The sequence below is a fragment of the Diabrotica undecimpunctata genome, chromosome 8 (assembly GCF_040954645.1).
Source record: "Diabrotica undecimpunctata isolate CICGRU chromosome 8, icDiaUnde3, whole genome shotgun sequence".
NCBI classification, from domain to species: Eukaryota; Metazoa; Arthropoda; class Insecta; order Coleoptera; family Chrysomelidae; genus Diabrotica; species Diabrotica undecimpunctata.
In genome coordinates, this window is record NC_092810.1 from 119,684,204 (window position 1) to 119,699,407 (window position 15,204).

Consider the following 15,204-nt stretch of genomic DNA (forward strand, 5'->3'; position numbering starts at 1 on the left):
ATTCGCCATAACAGGGCAATGGAACACATCGGTTCGGGTCTGTACCTACGTAAGAAACCGAGCGGTGGATTCGGCTTATATTTGAAAAAAAACTTCCAATAAAGCTACCCAATCGTCCGCTATATGATGTGGAGATTGCACATTATGCGAAGATCCTTAAAATACCACATTTTCGAGGTGTTTTCATGAATGACGCTCTACCTAGAGACGGTCCTCGACAACGAGAATGTGCAATAGTAAACTTGGATGTGTCCACACATAACGGAACACATTGGGTAGCATACAGAAAGATAAACAACAACGTAGAGTATTTCGATTCATTTGGTAATTTGAAGCCGACCAAAGAACTTGTTAAGTATCTGGGTGGTGCACGTGCCAACATTTCCTATAATAACCATCAGTATCAAACATACAATCAAATTATTTGTGGACATTTATGCTTAAAGTTTTTATATAATGGAGCCTACTAAAAGTACAGACCTGCTTATGGACCATATGTTTTACAAAAAATGTTTTACAGAATTCAGTGAAGAAGAACTAAAATACATACCGCTAGATTATATTACACGAACTGTACGACCTTACGAATTGTTACAAATATGGCATAAATTGCCTGAAGAATATCGAGGAGAATTTAACCTACAGATACTACTTCCCTGCTTCGTACATTATAACAGACCGGATTGGAGGACTCACTGGGATGGCCCACCTAATTCTCAAGCTTCATGTTATTTTTGTAAACTTGCTTTGGAACAAATAAAATCATTAAAGTAAATATTGTTGTTTTTTTTTTTTTCTAATATAATAACCTATTAATACATTGACGTGAGTCAGTCATCATGTCGCAGTTGTTGAGAGTAGACAGCACCAATTACATATTCTCATTTCAACCTCCCACACCGATCGTGTTGGATCCGAACAAAGATTATGAGATAGCTCTTCGATTTTTCCATTCCTACAACAGTATACCAAACATTGAAAATACCAAGTTTTATTACTACAATGACAAAAACAAATTGCAACAATTTGATATCCCCGATGGATGTTATGAAATTGCCGATATTGAAGAATACATACAACAGAAATTGGGTGCTGATAATGTGCTTAAACCCGAAACGATATTTAGTCTAACACCTAACCATAACACGTTGCAGTGTCAAATTTTCAGCAAATATAAGATTTCGTTTAAGCAACCTGACAGTCTTGGTACAGTATTGGGATTTTCTCCTGCACTACTAAATCCAGGACAGACGCATTCTTCAGATCGACCTGTTAGGATTATTAAAGTATCTAGCATACGCTTTGAATGCAACATTAGTACCGGAGCCTTCGATGGTAACAGACCTGCTCACACGATCTACGAATTTGTCATACAATCAAATCCTGGGTACGCAATTGACGAAACTCCACACAATTTGTTGTATTTACCTGTTGTACCGCAACGAGAAATTACCAATATCACAGTGTTGGCTGTCGATCAAGAAGGACGACCTGTAAACTTTAGAGGAGAACAGAGCACATTGGTGCTGGAACTTAGATCAAGAGGGAAATGGGATTATTAATAAGGCAATCTACTGCTCATAGTACACCATTAGTTGAGCAACCGTCTAAGCGGCAACATCTTACGTCTTCATCTAAGCGGCAACATCTTACGTTTGCAAACAAATTATTTTTGCAATCACTTGGTTTTAAACTGAAAACATGACAACTATGTATGGAAAACGATCACGTTCAAACAGCATAATGCCTCCAATATTTGATATTTATCGTAAGCCGATGTTTGACGAGTCGATTCGAAAGGCCGAATACCGAACATATGCACCATTCATCAAATCATTCAATTGCAATGACATTGTGGAATTTAGCATCAATCAAGTCGACTCGTTCTTTGCAATGAGCGAAACCTTGTTATGCATTAAAGGATCGCTCGCAATTAACGGAACTGGTGACGTTAAACTAGCAAATAATGTTGGTGCTTTTCTTTTCGATTCGTGTACGTACAGCGAAAGCGCAAGGGAGATGGAAACAGTGCGGGATCCTGGTATCGTAAGCGCTGTACGTGCTATGACATGTTATACTCAAGAAGATTCCGGTCATATGGCAATGGCAGGTTGGAATTACCCTAGGGATCCAATTCTACACGCTGCTGATCATTCATTCAACATACAGATGCCTCTTAAGCATGTGTTCAACATTTTCAATGATTATCCTTTGATTACGTGTGGCCGTCAAACAATAAGACTAGTTCGAGCTCGAAACGACAACGATTGCATAATTGTCAAAGAAAAAACTCAAGGCCAAATTACAACTGTTAAGATTAACATTACCAATATTGAGCTCAGAGTCAAGCACATATTTCCCAATGATGATATTAAATTGGAACTTATGAAATCCATTCAACAAGATCAACCTATAGTTATTCCGTTTAGAAAGTGGGAATTGCATGAATTACCAGCACTTACCAAAGGCGCTAGACGTGAAGTTTGGGCTGTAAAAACTAGCAATGCAGTGGAAAGACCCCGTTATGTCATTGTTTTCTTTCAAACCAACAAACGTGACAAGAATTCAGCTGATCCCACCTTATTTGACAATGTCGATATTCAAAGTATCAGATTATCTTTAAATGGTGAATATTGGCCAAACGAGCGAATGCAGTTGGATTTTAGCAAAACTGACTACAATGAGGCCTATTTCAACTATACCGAATTTTATCCTAGCTACATACATTCCCAACAAAAGCGACCTCTACTCGATTTCTCAGCTTTCAAGAATCACGCATTGTTTGTCATCGATTGTTCGAAACAAGAAGAAAGCATGAAAGCATCCACTGTTGACGTAAAACTCGACATTGAAGCGAATAATGGTTTTCCCGAAAATACCAAGGCTTATTGCATTATAATTCATGATTGTGTAATGGAGTACTTCCCTCTCACCGAAATTGTAAAAAGTCTAAATTAGATGCATAAATTGCCAGTAGTGAACGAGCAGTCATCATGAGAGTAGCATTCGTAGACATTCAGGGATTCGATGTGGACGGATGGTTTGTTCCCAAAGAACTTACCATTGAAATAGGTTTTAAACGAAGTCATTACATCTTTTTGCCTCAGAGACCATTTAATGCGCTAAGTAATGGGGATAAGAAGACTGCCTCATACGTGGAGAAAAAACTGCTTGGAATTCGATACTCTGATGGGCAAGTAGAATTGTCCAAAATCAATGAAATACTAGAAACCAAGTTGTTGTATGCAGCAGATTACATCTACGTTCGAGGAGAACAAAAAGCAGAATATTTGGATAAGAAACGTCACGTTTTTGGAGTTTTTCCCATTATTATTGATGTTTGCAAGTTTGATGGTACGCCTCGTGCTACTGGAAACGTTGGCCCTACTGCAAACCCATGTCATGCCGCTGGATTATTTTCATGCACCGAAAGAAATGTGGATCGTCTACGTCACTGGTTTGCCAATAACATAATACCATTGTAATTTTTGTATATGTATAAATAAATATATTAGAAATTAAACGCTTTTTTATTTAAAACATCTTTATTGATTGAGTTTTATATTACATGAAGATTCAAATTTTCTTCTTACAATTTCAAAAATAATTTTTAAAATTAAGATAAATACAGATGCTAATATTACACAGGACATTGTAAAGACATTATCTATTTCACTTTTCATATACTCGCTGGTTGTGTTGTTGTTGTTGCTGCTGACACCCGTGGTGTTGTTGTTGTTGTTGCTGACAAACATGGTATTGGTTGAATACGTCTTAATGGATATGTAGCTGGTGGCAGTTTTCTACAGGCCCAGGTGTCTTGCTGCTGCTGCTGTTGCTGTAGATTCAACTCGTCGGGTTTCCACGTTTTGTTGTCAAAATGCAGGTTATCTAATTGTCTTGTAATATGTTTAAAATCCTCATATGATTTAATGTCGATCTTTAACCAATCAAGTTTTCTTTGAAATTCTATTACTCTATGTATGTACTCGATGGGATTCATAGTACTACTAACTATGTCCTATGTAGAATGTCACATTTTATGTCTAGCAACATCTTGACTAACACATAACTGTCACGTTCTGCGTCGAATGTCACGTCCTGCGTCGAATGTCACGTTCTACGTCGAATGTCACGTCCTGCGTTGAATGTCACGTGACATTTCACGTTCTACGTCGAATGTCACGTCCTGCGTCAAATGTCACGTCGTTTCACGCGACATTTCACGTTCTGCGTCGAATGTCACGTCCTGCGTCGAATGTCACGTCCTGCGTCGAATGTCATGTCCTGCGTCGAATGTCACGTCCTGCGTCGAATGTCACGTTCTACGTCGAATGTCACGTCCTGCGTTGAATGTCACGTGACATTTCACGTTCTACGTCGAATGTCACGTCATTTCACGCGACATTTCACGTTCTGCGTCGAATGTCACGTCCTGCGTTGAATGTCACATAGCTGTCACGTTCTACGTCGAATGTCACGTGACATTTCACGTTCTGCGTCGAATGTCACGTCCTGCGTCGAATGTCACGTGACATTTCACGTTCTACGTCGAATGTCACGTCATTTCACGCGACATTTCACGTTCTGCGTCGAATGTCACGTTCTACGTCGGATGTCACGTTCTCTTAGGCACTGTACGGAAAAGAAGAAGAAGAAGAATAATGTTCATACTGATCGTTGACATGGCTTCTGTGTGTGTGTCACCTACGCTTTCATTTGACACCTCATACGTCAAAATCGTGCCAATAGCAACAAAGATACATTCTAGCGCCCATTTGGCAATGCTGCCATCTTTGTTTTTTGTGTCCCCGTCTCCTCCCCGTTCCAACGAGCCCTCGTACGTCACGATCGGACCAATAGAAACAAAGATATGACGTAATGACCTTTTGGCATGCTCCGATGCGCACGGCACATACTGCGTTCAACCCCATTTTTCATCCCCTTTCCAACGAGCCCTCGTACGTCATCCTACGTTAAGCCGTTTGGAACTTACGACCGGGGGTTGCGATTTTAGGGGATGCGAATTAGGGGATGTGCTCAGATATACATAGACTATCTACTATAATAGTAGTGGCCATCTTCCTCCAAGTTGTATTAGGACTTTCCGTCATATTTCAACACATTTTTTCTATTTTTGCACTACATAGACCTTTTTAATTTTTACTACTACTACTATACTAGTTCATTATCGTGATTTTATTGCTTAGTTACCAACTAAATAATAGTATACTTTATGGCCCGCTCAGGCATAAAGACAAAAAAATATTGATAACTTCTTAATAACATTTATTATTGAAGTTACAAAATATGGAATACAATTTTTCTAACTACATAACATAATTTAGTAGAATTCACATAAAATTGTCAATTCTGGGAAGATCCGGTGATAGATAGATCTGACATTTTCACTTTTTAGGTTTGGCAGCCGCAGATGTTCATTCATTATTTGTTTCACCCTAACGACGGTATTGCTCATTCTACTATAATAATTTTTCTGAATGTTTTTTTTTTATTATTGTATAATGGTTTTGGCATAGCCAATTAGCCAGACTATTTGTGGTAGTTACAATTTTTTATTTTATTACCTAAGCCTATTCATAATCTAAATTTACAGAGAGTAATATGTTCGTATACACATTCAATTTTTGATATATTTACAATTTTTAATTTTAATACCTAAAACTACTTATAATTTAAATTTACAGGACGTTATGTATTCGTAGATACATTTTAATATCTGCTTATTATTTGAAAAAATAATTGTATTCAAATAGATAGGCAATGGACAATTTAGCTCAGTTAGTTTTTCATGCATCATTTTGATACTTTGTCTGTACTGTCCACACTCCAATATAAGGTGCTGTAGATCTCCCACTTTACCACAGGGGCGATATGGGTTATCAATGATACCTATGCTGTGTTTGTATGCAGGATTGAGTGCGTGGTTTGATCTTATTCTGTTTTGTTGTTTTTATAAATAACCTATTTGTCTCATATTTAAACCATCTCTCATTGGAAATTAGTGATTGGCAAGTTCTAAAGTTTATTTCAGTTCTTCTTTGGTTGTATAAACGTTGCCATCTTTGTTTGCAATTGTTTCTACTGATATTATCTATGTCTGTTACTGGTAGAAGTATGTTGTTCACATTATGTTTGGTTAAAGCTGCAGATTTAGCTACTTTGTCGACTTTTTCATTTCCTAATATTCCAAAGTGTCCTTTTATCCAACAAATAATAATCGAGCTACCTGCGGATATAATATCATAATATAACCTCTTTATTTCTATCTCAATATGGTTTAGGTTTTTTGTGGTTTTGATAGAAGTGAGTTTGTCCACAATGCTTCAACAATCGGTCAGAATGATATAAATATTCATACCAATATATTTTAACGTAAGTAATAAAGCTGATAGTGAAGCTTCATTGAGCAATCGACATGATTCTTTGTAATCAGAATTCTAGTGATATATTGCACAACCCATTTTATTTTGAATTTTAGAGCCGTCAGTAAAAATATATTGAGATGCAGGCCACTTATCTTTAATTATTTTGTTGATCATACTTCCTGGAAGGTTTGAATCTATATAATGTGTTTCTAGTATCTTGGAGAAGAGAATCTTAGGAGGTTGAATATAATATGGTGGTATATTATTTTGATACAGTTGATCTTTAAATGTTGTCAATTTCCTATAGCTCTTAGCGTATATGGGAGTTTTTTTGTTACGCCAATATTTGTGGCTTAAGTCTAATATATTTAAGTTACAAATATTTTTTAAATAGCTGATTTTCTGATATAGCTCTAACTAAAAACTTATCTGTATAAAACTGTATGCGTAGTGTAAGGGGTGGCTCTTTAGCTTTAATTTCAATAATAATAATAGGAGTAGATTTTAAGTAACCAATACATAGCCTCAAACATTTATTCTTTTGGGTTTCAATTTTATTAAGATGTCTTGTTGACGCAGACCCATATAAATGACAACTATAGTCGAAAATTGGTCGAATCATTGAGCAATAGAATAGCAATGCAATATTCGGGTCAGCTCCCCAATTGGTTTTACAAAATGCTCTAAGGATAATCATGAAGTTTTCCGATTTTTTTATAATAGAATGAATTTGATCCTTCCATACCAGTTTTCGATCCAAATATGTGCCTAGATATTTTACACAATTTTTGATTGGAAATTCTATTTTTCCTAATTTGAAGTTATCTTGAGGAGTTTGGCATTTTTTGGAGAAAAAACAAATTTCAGTCTTTTTAGTTGATATTGATAAGCCTAGAGGATGGTAATAATTTTTAGTACAATCCAGTGTAGATTCGAGTTGACGCCTAGAAATGTCTAAGGTAGTATGGGAGGTATACAACACAACATTATCTGCAAACTGTAATATATTAGAGTGTGGAGGTACTATCTGTTCTAGATCTATATTGTACAATGAAAAGAGAAGTGGACTTAAAATACTACCCTCGTTAGCCTTGGCGCTAAAAGTTTCTCATTTATTTTTAAGTAAGTCCATCTACTCTTGTACAAGGATATAATGAAATCTGAAATTTTAACTGACATTACAAGATATAACAATTTCTTTTTTTTTTTTTTTTTAGTAGTATTTTATTAGTATTTTTTTAAATATATTTCCACGTATAAATTTTTACTCCCCCTTGTTAAAAATAACAAAAAAAGTAAAGTAATTCTTAAAACAGGTTTCATTACATTAATGCAATGACTACAATGAATAGACCTTGATTTTACGTGTTGTAAATATGGAACTAAAGAGTATTTTTGTAATTTAAAAGGTATTTTAAAAAGGAATGAAAAAGAAGGTTACATGCTCTATATAATACAAAGACCAAAATAGATATACTGTTGCATGTTTTTAACTTAAAAACATAAGATTCATCATACATGGTTAAAAATCGATCATGTGCATTCAATGTTTAAAGTTCTAAACCGATTAAAATTGATAAAAAATCTTCTGATGGATATGGTGAAACTAAACCGTTTTTGACAACTTGACAACTGCATCTTGTTAATATTGTTTTATGTAGATATTTTAAAATATTGTCCAGAATTATTACTACAAAACCATTGTAGTAAGTAAATAAACAAAATTCTTTTATATCCATATAAATTTCTTTTAAAATAACCTAATAAATAATGAATAGACTATTTGTCTATTTTAACTTTTTACTGAGAAAATATTTTACTGAACTTCAAAACCTGAAAGGCTCAGCCTTGAATAATTTGGCAATTGTATAAATTTTCGCTAAGCCGAATAAAAATGGATTCCACAAATTCCACAGATTTTTGTTTTGGCTATTTTCTAGTAAAAAGACAAAAATCCCAGTTATTTGTGGTCTCTAAAATTAATTACAATAAAGAAACAATACAATTAGAATAGATAAAATTATTCACGCTTAGGATTTTATAAAAACTATTTTCAATTTACAATCGATGAAGTATATAGTACTATAAAAGTATTAAGTATTCTTGTCATGCAATGATCAAAATACAGTTTTCATTTTTTTATGGTCAAATAGTAATAAGTGTTTAATTTCAATGATGACTAAATAACTCTTAATATTATTACTGAATTCAGAAAATGATAAGTATATACAGTGCTAGTCAAAAGTCCATTCCCCCTCGTATCTTTTGAACGGTTATACTTATAATAGTAAAATTTGGAAAGAGGTAATAAACAGACGTAGACTTCTTAACTAGTCATAACTAAAGCTCGGATTATAGGCAAAATGCCTTTTTTGCCTATTTTGCCTATTATAATTGTTTTTTGCACTTTTTGCCTTTTTTCGTAAATTCCGCCTATTTGTGCCTTTTTTAAATTTCATGGTACTACCCATGATATTATTCTATTACTAAACTATTCTATAATAAAATTTTGGGTCAATAATCAAATATTAATGGTTTGTTTATATAACAGATTTCTAGGAAAATGTACCTGATCGAGACTTGAGGGTTAACTATTTGGAAATCCCTAAGCTTTATTAGTTTATTATCAGTTGTACAGTCGGTTACTGTATCAGAGTTTAGTCACAAATTGCTATACCCTAGTTTAGTTTTCTTGCGTATACCGAAAAGCAAAGAACACGATTTAGACATTTGTGTGAAAATATGACATCTAAATTAAGGCTATGGATCGCACCTTATTCGGAACTTTCTCTAGAAGGAGATGGAGCATTTTGTAAACCATGCGGCAAATCGGTAAGTTTTATTTTTTCTCTTTTTAATCGTCCTACAACATAACTAAATTCTAAAGCAGTTTTAGAATTCTAATTATTTTTTTTTAATTCTCAGATTTCAAGTAGAAAAAAGTACTTTATTGACCAGCATTGTGGAACCCCACTTCTTAAACGTAATTTGGAAAATTTAAATTCCTCTAAGTTAGCCCAAATATCGCTGCGGGATAGTTTAAGCAGTTCAAAAAAAAAAAGGAGGAAGACGCATTTAAATTTGATTTATGCCAGATGATGATTGCATCCAACATTCCTCTATATAATGTTAATAACCCTAGTTTTAAATGCTTTTTCGAAAAATATATTAATAAATCCTTACCGAACGAGAGTACATTAAGAAAACATACTGTGGAAAAATGTTATGTGGAATGTATTTCAAAAATTAAGCGGGAGAGGGCAATTTTTTGTATATTATCGTGGATGAAACGACAGATGTATACGGCAGGTATATAGCTAATTTAATGATTGGAATTTTGAACGAAAGCTTTGCGAGAAAACCTTATTTAGTTGCCGTTAAAGAATTGGAAAAAATAAACAATTTAACAATAGGTCGATTTATATAAGATAGTTTAACAAACCTCTTTTTACCCAACGCTATACCAGTGAATAAAATAGTTTTAATGCTTTTAGATGCTGCGGCATATGTGTAAAAAGCTGCTGTTAATTTAAAGATTTTTTATTTTAATTTAATTCATTGCACTTGTGTAGCCCACGGGGTAAATAGAATTGCTGAAGAAATAAGAAATCTGTTTCCGTTGGTAAATAATTTTATAAATTTTATGAAAAAAGTTTTTGTAAAGGCTCCGTTGAGGGTGCAAATATATAAAGAAAGACTTTGCCACGGTGAAAGACGGTGTCCCTTTGCCACCTAAACCAGTAATTACAAGGTGGGGAACCTGGCTCGGAGCAGTTATTTTTTACTTTGAACACTGCAATGAAAAGGAATTAGTTATGTCAGAATTTGATGATGATATTTACGAAGCCATTCGAGAAGCAAAAAAAAATATTAAAAAATCCCAAATTGAAACAGGAACTGGCTTATATCAATGACAATTATAAATTAATAGTTACCACAATTACCTTATTAGAAAAACAAGAGATAAATTTATGTGAATCAGTAAAATTAATAGATAATTTAAAGACGAAAATTAAATCGGCACCTGGAAGTAACGGTCAATTAATTTAAAAAAAAATTGAAATATGTTTTCGACAAGAATGAAGGTTTTTCGTTTTTATCTAATGTTGCTAAAGTTTTGAATGGGACATTTTCTGAGGAATTTCAAATTATGCCAGATGTATTATCCGCTCTGAAATATGCTCCAATTACATCTGTCGATGTCGAACGTTCGTTTTCAATGTACATATTAATTTTAAGTGATTGAAGACATAGTTTTAAGACCGAAAATATTGAAAAACATTTAGTTGTTTCTTTTAACGATAAAATTTAAGTAGTTACAATGTTTAATTATTAATTTACAGTTATTTAGTTACTAGTTTATTTATACTAATGTTATGATTATGATGTGTAAATATACCTGCCTTAAGTTAATATTACGTTAATTCACTTTGTACAATAAATAATAAGTTATATTCCTTCATTGCCTATATTTTGCCTAAATGTTAATATTCCTGCCTTTTTTAATAAAAGTCTTTGCCTATATAGGCTCCTTTTTCTTCAATTTTTGTTGCCTATAAATCCGAGCTTTAGTCATAACAAGTGACTTAATAGTGACAGATGACGTTATAGCACCACTGTGGCAGATAATTTTAAATGGCACTGTGTGTACCATTTTTTGACACATGATTTTTTTTTTCAAAAAAATAACTAAAAGTTTGTGTTTACATGTTTGTAGTATTAACTTTTATGAATTTCATTAAAATATACTTTCAGTTTTTGACAAAAAATTTCAAATTTATAGCTAGTAGCCAAAGTGTTAGAAAGAGAAGTTTTACCCCCTACAATCACACCAGTTTAAATAGACTTTTTATTTAAGTAAAATCTAGTAGGTACCTAATTTTGTTATTACCTTGTGCATGTCCTGCCGCTGGTCTACCTTTCCACCCATTTGTGCATTGCCATTTGCATGCTTATTTTATTAGTTTTGAGGTTAGAATGGGTGGTCCAGTTACTCAGAGAGCTTTTGCTCTTTCGGGGTAACTAGGACCTATATCGGGAGTAACTGAGCCAGGGCCTGATTCAGTTACCCCTCAGAACTTCAGACCCTAATTTTTTTTTCCATCCTTTACTTTTTCAAAGCATAGGTTATATCAGATTGTTTTTGTTTCAGAAAATGGTACGAACGTACATAAGAAAAACGCAGAAAGGTGCTGGCTTCTCATATATCACGGAATACCTTGATAGGGCAATTGAGGATATTAAAAATGGCATCAAGACAACTTTAAAATATACTTAGAGAAAGCCTTGACTACATGGAAAAGAAAATGCGAAGGCATGGGAGTACCGGTACGGAACGAATACCTATATACATTAAGTTTTGCAGACGATCAAGTAGTGATTGCACAAGACCAAGACGACCTCAGCTACATGATGAAGAAACTACAAGAAGAATATACCAAGACTGGCCTAGATATTAACCTCGCGAAAACAGAGTACCTATCTACAAGTGAAGAAGACATGAAAGATCTACAGATTGATGACAACGTAACAATCAAAGGAAAGGATAAATTCAAATACCTGGGGTTTATAATCACGAAAAAGGCAACAACAGAGAAAGAAATTACACAAAGATTAGGACAAACAAGAACAGCAATCCGACAACTTAACTCAGTATGGTGGGATAGACACCTAAATATGAAGACAAAAACGCAGATTTATAAAACAATAGTGCGAAGTATTATGACATATGGGGCTGAAAATTGGACCATAAACAAGAAAAACAGCAGTAAGATAGTAACAACAGAGATGGAATGCCTGCGAAGATGCTGCAGAGTAACAAGAATGGATAGGAGAAGTAATGACGAAATAAAGCAAAGAACATCAATAGAAACAGACATACTAACATATATAGAACAAAAAATACTAAAGTGGTATGGACATGTAAGAAGAACTAGCGACAGCAGATGGATAAAGAGAATAACCGAATGGAGCTCCATAGGAAGGAGGAAAAGAGGACGACCCCGAAAATCCTGGAGGAACGAAGTAGCCGACGCCATGAGTAAGAGAGGACTAAACGATGGAGAATGGAACAACAGAGAGAGATGGAAACGGTTGAGCGAGGGAAGGCAGTGAATACTGTAGAATCCCTAAATATATATATCAAGACAACACTGGGTGCATCATTATTTTACAATATTCCACGACCTACATTGAAGCATCAAATCAAAGGAACGGGTGGGACTGGACTGACTTCAAAAGAAGATAACGGTGGTGGAGGAGTTCAGTCATATTTGTCGTCTCTTGAGGAAAAAGAAATTGCAGATTGCATAAAAATTATGGAGAAAAATGGGTTTGGCCTATCCAGAGAGGAAGTAATAGACTTAGTACAATTGTATATAAGACAGACTAATATCAAGAGTAGATTTAAAGACCAGAGACCAGGCCGTGACTGGTTTAGATCATTTAAAACTAGGCATTATCTCTCAATAAAGAAACCTACGAGTATTGAATATGTTAGATTCAATCAGGTGAACCCTTGGGTCATCTATAATTGTTTCGAAGTATTACCAAAAACTGTGAAAGAACTAAACCTTAAGGGGAAACCAGAACAGATATTTAATTGCGACGAGACGTCATTTTGTCATGATCCTAGTAAAACAAAGGTCGTTGGTGCAATTGGTACAAAAAGCATCTGTTTTGTTGTGTTGTTCTGCTGATGGTCAAATGATACCTCCCTTCTGTGTATTTAAAGGTAAATAAGTAATGGATAATTGGATTAATGAGAATACAACATCCTAAACTGCAGTTTCTACAACGTCTCGAGGTTGGATGAAAACTACTTTATTTTTTAATTGGTTTAGAAATGTTTTTTTACTTAATATTACAAAGGAGAGACCCGTTTTTTATAATACCCATATGTCCACAGATTTGATTAAGTTGGTACCAAAAAAAAATGATATTTCTATTATGAAATTATCTATACACACGACACATTTATTACAACCATTAGATGTGTCAGTCTTTAGAAGTCTGAAAAATAGTTAGGACAAGGCACTCAGTAAGTGGCAGAGGGAATATCCTCGCAAAAAAATTCCTAAAGAAATATTTGTACAAATGATAACCAAGATAGCACACGAAATACCTAGTATTAATATTATTAACAGATTTAAAGCCACAGAAATTTACGATGCCGATAAACAAGGTCCTAATAGAGATGCAATTCCTACATCAATATTCAAAAAAGATGATTTGCTTGGGTATACAAATAATCTTCCCAATCCCACTACAGTACACTTGGAAGCTACTGATTCTTTGAATGTCCAACACTCAGCAACTACCCCTTCCTTAGCCACAGTACAATCAGAAGATAGTAGGCTTACATCTTTAGCAGCACTACCACTAGATGCGAGTCCTGTTATAGCCACTGAAAATCAAGAAGACTACAATTATTTAAATGTAGGGCAACAAGCATTCCATACTTCTTCAAATACGGTACAATCAGATGTCTCGAACGCTTCCATTCTAACAGAACAGTCAGAAACCTCTGTCTTTACCTTTGAAATGATTAAAAGAACAGAAGCTAGTTCTGCAAACGAAGTTCAAGTAGACCAAGAGAGTCCTGTCTCGCCAATTGGACCTTCTTTACAAACACGTAAATCATTTAAGGAATTGTTGTTAGAAATGATGAAAAAAGATAAAAGACAGAATTCAGGGAAGAAACTAAAAAGACTTGTCTTTAATTGTGAAATTATCACTTGCAAAGATTATCTAATAAAAAAAGAAAAAGAGGGGAAAGAAAAAATGAAAGAAGTTGAAAAAAAGAAAATATGAAAAGAAAGGCCATACCGAAAGCTAAACGAAGTAGGCCTACACTAAGCTGTTTAAAACAAAAGAAAAAGAACAGTTTTTATTATAAATCATAAATTAGTGACAATGTTGATTTGCAAGATATTGTAGAAGAAAATAAAAGATATTTAGATAGCCAAACGAAATTCAAAATGTTCTCTAATAATATTGATGAGCAGACCTGTGGAAATGTTCAGCAACTAGGCCTTAACCAAATTGTCAAAAAAGTTGGTGAATATACAATCTTTAAGTATAAAGAAGAGTATTTTCCAGGAAAAATCTTAAGCTTTACAGATGACCAGGTTGAAATTTCATCGATGGAGAAATCTTTGAAGTCTTGGAAGTGGCCAGATAAAGCAGATATTGGAAAATACGATTGGGATGACGTTATTGGTACAATTGAAGAACCAAAAATTATTTCTAAGAGAGTTTTTTTATGTGAAAAAATTGCGGCCTTCATGGGAGATTATATGAGATAACAAACGCTTCTTTACTGATCTAGTTTTTCAATTGGCACTTTCTGTTTCATGAAGAATTTTGTTTAGGAATAATTAGGAAGATATTAGTTTTGATTTGTTCAGATTTAATAAACTCTTTAAATGTAAGTTTATAAACTCTTTAATGTAATGGCATTAAATTTCAAGTTAGCTGAAAACTGTGTATAATTTGTTCATAAACCTTATCTGTTATACGAGATAATACCATTATATTGAGTCTGGTTTCAAATTCTCTCAATTTAAATTAGTTTTTGAGGTTTCTTTGAAAAGTGTAAAGATATGCAATCAGGCCCAGATAGCCCACAATGATTTCTACCAGCTCTTGTGAGATTTGGCTTTGAGGCTGGCTGCTTCAGTTACTCCTGTTAATTGAGGTAATTGGACCCACCGTACATACAATTTTATTATTTATTTTATTATTACTGTAATACTTTTAATCAAATTAAGGTTCTATACATTTAAATAGTATAAAATAAAGGTCATGTTTTTAT

At 34.0% G+C, this 15,204-nt stretch overlaps 1 pseudogene; it reads left to right on the plus strand.

Annotated features, from left to right (window-relative positions):
• The first annotated feature begins 11,544 nt into the window (after positions 1–11,544).
• On the plus strand, positions 11,545–14,695 carry LOC140448240 (uncharacterized; annotated as a pseudogene).
• The last annotated feature ends 509 nt before the right edge of the window (positions 14,696–15,204 follow it).